At 37.5% G+C, this 6,299-nt stretch overlaps 1 non-coding gene across 1 annotated transcript; it reads left to right on the forward strand.

The window, feature by feature from the left end:
- The first annotated feature begins 646 nt into the window (after positions 1 to 646).
- LOC117084582 lies at positions 647 to 749 on the forward strand. The gene has a single exon (XR_004437514.1). It is a non-coding gene; the product is annotated as a U6 spliceosomal RNA (small nuclear RNA).
- The last annotated feature ends 5,550 nt before the right edge of the window (positions 750 to 6,299 follow it).

Consider the following 6,299-nt stretch of genomic DNA (forward strand, 5'->3'; position numbering starts at 1 on the left):
GATCCACCCATCTTGTCCTCCCAAAGTTCTGGTATTACAGGCATGAGCCACCACACCCAGCCAGGTACATGTATCTTGACAGGTGATTCTCATATTACCACATGCTCCCTTCGTATAAATATAGGTACATGTTCATGTCCACTCCATTCCCCTAAATGTAGCCAGAGCAGTGTTTTTCAAAGGGCAAAGGGCAAATGTCATTCTTTAGTGTCTAAGTGAAGAGTAAAATACTTCCTCTAACCTGCACTCTTATCTAGGCTCACCTGACCTATTTCCCTTCATTCTCCCTGCTCCACCCACTCTGACCCTCTTTCATTTTGTCTCCTGCCATCTGACTTTCATGTGGTAACCACACATCTGCCCCCTCAGCATGGAATCCTTCCTCATGGATGCCTCTCTAATGAAGTCAAATATTTCTATTTTTTGACATAGAAATGTTGTCAAATATTTGTGACATACAGGATCAAGATCCTGTATGTCATAGAAAGGAGCGTGGTTATAATTTTACATTTATATGTGTATCCATTGGTCAGCATCTACTTCCTGGACTAAAGCTCTGTGGACTATAACCACGCCTATTTGGCTCCTTATGGTATCCCCCGAACTTATCCAATGCTTGGCAAATAACACTCAAAAATATTTCAGAGTGCCCAGTTCACAGCACATATACTAAAATTGGAACAATACAGAGATTAGCATGGCCTCTGCACAAGGATGACACGCAAATGTGTGGAACATTCTATATTTTTCTGTCACACGTTCTCAAATGTAGGAGCTAAAAAAAAATTGACCTTACGGAAATAGAGAGTAGAATGATCATTACCAGAGGCCAGGGAGGGTACTGAGGAGGTGGTGGGGATAAAGAGGGGTTAGTCAGTGGATCCACACTTGAGTTAGATAAAAGGAATAACATCTAACGTTCAGTAACACAATAGAACAAGTACAATTAAAAATAATTTATTGTATATTTTAAAATAACTATAGAAGTAGAATTGGAATGTTCTTAATACAAAGAAATAATAAATATTTGAGGTGATGGATATTCTAATTACCCTAATTTGATCATTACCCACTCTCTACTTGTATCAAATTATTGCATATACCCCATAAATATGTACAACTGCTATGTATTCATGAAAATTAAAATTTAAAATATTAAAATTTAAAAAAAATTTCTGAGCTGAGGGAATAAATGTCCAGATACATTTCAATTAAGTTGCCATATGTTACAAAGGCCATATTTCTATATTATGTACTATATAATATCTGGTGGCACTCCTAAGGAATATAGTCGGGGACTACTCTAACTATTACGCTATCATTACTAATCAGGTTAAGTAACCCTAGTTGTTGAAACACACAATCCCAGCATTTCAGCAGATTAACATAACAGAGGGTGATGTTTCACCCTTGGCACAGTCAAATTTGGTTTGAGAGTGTGGGGTCGCTCTGCTGCACAGAGTCATACATGGACCCAGGCGCCTTACTTCCACTGTTCAGACCTCCCTTAAGTCTCAGAATCCTCCCTAGATTCTTGAGATCTACCATCCAACAAGCAAAGAAAGAGAAGAGTGAAGCCTAGAAGTGGCTATATCACTTCTGTCCACATTCTATTGGCCAAAACATCATCCTACGATCCCATCTGGTTACAAGGTAGGTTGGGAAATGTGGCCTTCCTAGTGCTACTCATCATTTTTGTTTTGCTCCAATTAGGTGAGATGACTAAAATTGGCCAGCAGTTACTAGATACTCCAAAAACTATATTATCAGCAAGGGAAGGAGAACAGTACTCAAAACCAAACTCTCAAGTAAGGAAAGTGCCAACATTAAATGGACTGATTTAGTGGTATTGTGTCTGTCTAGGAATGTGCTACATGGTTTGGTAAATACAGTTTTCCTACTGCAGAGAATCTCAAAACAAGTACATTTTAAAAATGAACTTTGAAGAATCAGCTGGAGGGTATACAGATTTTCATATTCACTTTAGGATTTTTCATTTTCATATTGTACTAGTTAATGTGCCAAAATGAAAATAGCTTTCCACAAAATGGAAGTTACACTATAAAGTTGGAATTGGTATTATCTTCTGCTGAATTGCAATGGCATCTCAAAAGGAGTGATGTAACTATGGAAGCAGGATCTTCTCCTTGAATGTTTCGCTAAGATTCTGTCAAACAGATCAGGAAAATGGAATATATGCAAGATTGACTTTTCAATCAACAAGCACAAAAAGGCCCTGGTAGATAAATCAGTTGAAAGAGAACATATACAATGACTGACTGGCAGTATTGTAAGACACCATTTGAGGCTTGACATTGAAGATATTCTTGAAGAATAATTTATCTGAGAAAAGATCAACTTGCTCTATAGAACTGCCAAATTTAGAGTTATTCTACTTAATTCATCAACATCAACCTTAATATTTGGGAAAGTTTTTCTCTTTTAATTTAAGTTGTTCCTTCGAGAAAATATGTAGCATGGACCTATTTTTGCTCTTTGATGTACAAAGCAGACATTAAATTGAATTTCAGATTCGGTGACAGAGGCGGACTAAGATTAAACACCAAGGTCGTCTATGCAATTGATTGAATCATTTGTTTAATCATGGCATGCCTTGCCATAGAGAAGTGCTTACCAACTTTATGCTCTTATCTTTACTAGTCAGCAATTCATTGAACACCTTTTATTATCATTGCTTTCTTCTATTTTCAGGGGAGGAGAGGGCAGTAGGTAGCATCGTTCCTGGTCACTATTTTCATCTCTCTCTCATTCTCTTTTTACCTCACTTCTTAAATGACAGAAGGTAACATCTCAGTTAACTCCCACATTTCATTGACTCTAAGATACTGTAAATTGTAAGGCACATCGTTTTTTTACTTACCACTTAGAAAGAAAAACATGGCTGCTTAAACTACAATGTAATGCTTTCTTATCACCTAGAATTTTTATTCTATACTTACCAAAATAACAGTTTTAAACTTAGACACATATTTGTATCATATTTCATACTTGTGAAAACACACAAAAATAAGTAAAATAAATTGGTTAAAATATTCCTAAAATTTCTGCATATTTACAATTTAACCCTTCCAAGTTCATTCTTTACACAGTTGTTGATATTTGTGTTTTTCAATATATTCTTAAGTTCTGCACTAGTTGAATATTAGCATCCTTAAACTATTATCTCCAAGACTTCCAAACTGCTGACACTCCCTGCTGCAGTGAGCTTTCCTGAGCAAGCACAGGTGATAACTCTATCATAACCACTGCCTGGTCAGCAGCAATGTTAAGATGCTTTAAAAAAAAAAAAAAAGTAAATCAAGAATTTGTTAAATACAATCTATGGTTTATGGTGCATCTGAAAATATAACCCAACAGCTTATCTCAGTTCCCTAATTGGTCTGGTGTTTGCGGAATATAAAATATAACTACCATTACATGTCTTTAGCCTTTCATGTTAATATAGATGTTTCCTTGTAAAGGACACTCCTTCCTTCTTGGTATAAACTCTTTGAATTATGATTTCAACAAGTGTTTTATTCACCATCTTGGTTTTTTTTTGTTTTTTTTTTTTTGAGACAGAGTCTCGCTCTGTCGCCCAGGCTGGAGTGCAGTGGCCGGATCTCAGCTCACTGCAAGCTCCGCCTCCCGGGTTTATGCCATTCTCCTGCCTCAGCCTCCCGAGTAGCTGGGACTACAGGCGCCCGCCGCTTCGCCCGGCTATTTTGTATTTTTTAGTAGAGACGGGGTTTCACCATGTTCGCCAGGATGGTCTTGATCTCCTGACCTCGTGATCCGCCCGTCTCGGCCTCCCAAAGTGCTGGGATTACAGGCTTGAGCCACCGCGCCCGGCCTACCATCTTAACTGTAATTCACAAATCATTTTTGTGGAAACAACAAACTTGCCATGAAATTCATGTAGGTTAACATATATTAAAATCTTTATGTTTCTATTTTTACTCAAACTTTGTAAGTTCAAATGTCAACTTCATCTAGCCACTCAAAGACGATGGCAGTTCAACATAGGCATTCCTCAGGTAATGTGCTATTGCATTCCTGAAGAACTGTGATTAAATCAAACATTCATAAATAGAATCATGTTTTCCTACTGTCTTAGATTTTTATGTCAGAGCTGGCTTGTCTCAGCTTCTGCTAGATCTTAAACATTCTACCCTTTCTCAAAACTGGCCTTTACCTTGATCTCCTTTTCTCATGCCCACATCTCTCTTTAAGATAAAGTGATGCAAACTTGAGCTTAATTTACTTGGGAGTGCTCAATGTTTGAAATAAGCTCCCCACAAATACTTTTGTGATGTCTTAAAATTCATGTGTCTTGTGATTAATAAACCCAATGACTTAGATTTGTTTTATTTTACAGTCTGGCTTACACTGGGGACATTTTGGTTTCCATTTATGGGGTAACACCCCTAAACATGTTCTGCTGAACATCGTAACCCATCCTAACAACTTTGCCATAAAAGCAAAGAATTTTTTATCAACTCCATTATTTTTTATTTGTGGTTTAATTGTTTTTTCCTCTGTGTTTGTTTTAAAATGCATTTTCCATGGTAGTAACTATGCAAGCCTTAGAAATGCAACTAGACAGATGTACTGACCACGGTTACCAAGGGAGCAGTTTCCTTGGCAATGGCCAACAGTCATCAAAGCAGTTCACGTTCTCTTTCCTTCCCTTGTGACTTGCTCTCACATGTTGCAAAACTTGGGTAGTGGAAACAGCTCTTTGTAAATCATGAGCCTCTATCCACTCAAAACACCACCAATTTTCACGAAGCAGCAATTGAGAGAGGGTAGTAAATTGTTTGTGATGTTCTTTGAGAAGTTTTAAAAGGGCCCCAAGCCACAATTCACCGTGAAGGATTTCTGGTCTCTCTTTCAATTTTGAGCCAGAATTTATCCCAGTCATTTGAAGATGATCCAAAAATGTATCAGCCAATGCCCAAAGGTCAAAGCTGCAAGAGATCCAATAACAAGGGAGAGCTCTTTTATAGAGTAAATATTTTCTAGTGGTTCAAGAGAGAGGTATAAAGAATCAGGTATTTTCTCAACCGTGACTTGCAGTCAAACTACTGTCTATATTTCTACAAGTCATGAATGAGAATATTAATACTTATTTGTAGAGTACCTTTTGATCCTCCTAGTGAAGTCTATGATTGAGATTGATTTTTTTTCATCTTAAGAAAGGTTAGAAAAAAATTAGTTACAACCCCACACCATGAAAAATCTAAAGTGACATGCAAAAACTACAATGAACTATTCTTTTCCCAAATAGGGTATACAATATAGTTGGCATGTGAGGATTTGCTGAAAGTGAGGCCTATGTGTTAAATGTCTTATGTGGCTGGGCACAGTGGTTCATGCCTGTAATCCCAGCACTTTGGGAGGCCAAGATGGGCAGATCACGTGAAGTCAGAAGTTGGAGACCAGCCTGGCCAACATGGTGAAACCCTATCTCCACTAAAAATATGAAAATTAGCCAGGAGTGTGATGGGTGCCTGTAATTCCAGCTACTCAGGAGGCTGAGGCAGGAGAATTGCTGGAACCTGGGAGGCAGAGATTGCAGTGAACCAAAGTCGCGCCACCACACCCCTGCCTAGGCGGCAGAGAGACTCCGTCTCTAAAGGAATGAATGAATGAATGAATGAATGAATGTCTTATGTGGACTATGTCATTTTCTCCTCATAATAAATCTGGCTGGCTACTTCTACTATTCCCATTTTATACACAAAAAAACTGAGACTTTGGGAAAGATAATTGTTTGTCAAATTTCTACAACTAGGAATTAGTGTAAGGATTTGAACTCCAGGCCAGCTGACTACAGATTTCATATCCAATCCCACTACCCGAAAGTTCTCCCTCTTTATGTGTGCAAACTTTCTTATGTGTCAAATTAACACACATTGATGGCTGTCCTTTTTTCCTATTCTCCCTCCTGCAAATATTAGCATGATTGCACCATGTATAAAATCCAAGAATTTGATGTATCAGCTTAGAGTTTTAAAAACATAGGAAAAGAATTTGTAATAAATTTCCAAAAGTTTTCATCTAACCACAAATTTTGGAAACCAGAAAATACCAGTGGAGATATTCATGTCCCCAAAGGTATTAAGAAATATTGTTGCAATACAAAAAGTTGACCAGTAACGGTAAACTTAATCAGATTGTTCATTTATAGCATTCATTTTCTTGTAGCAGAATTTCAGCATAATTTTTTGAAAGACTTTCAGGTTGAGGCTCCATGTATAAAAATGTGGGAGGGGAACAGAAAAGAGTAACAAAAA

Source organism: Trachypithecus francoisi, unplaced genomic scaffold (genome assembly GCF_009764315.1).
Source record: "Trachypithecus francoisi isolate TF-2019V2 unplaced genomic scaffold, Tfra_2.0 Lachesis_group0, whole genome shotgun sequence".
Lineage (NCBI taxonomy): Eukaryota > Metazoa > Chordata > Mammalia > Primates > Cercopithecidae > Trachypithecus > Trachypithecus francoisi.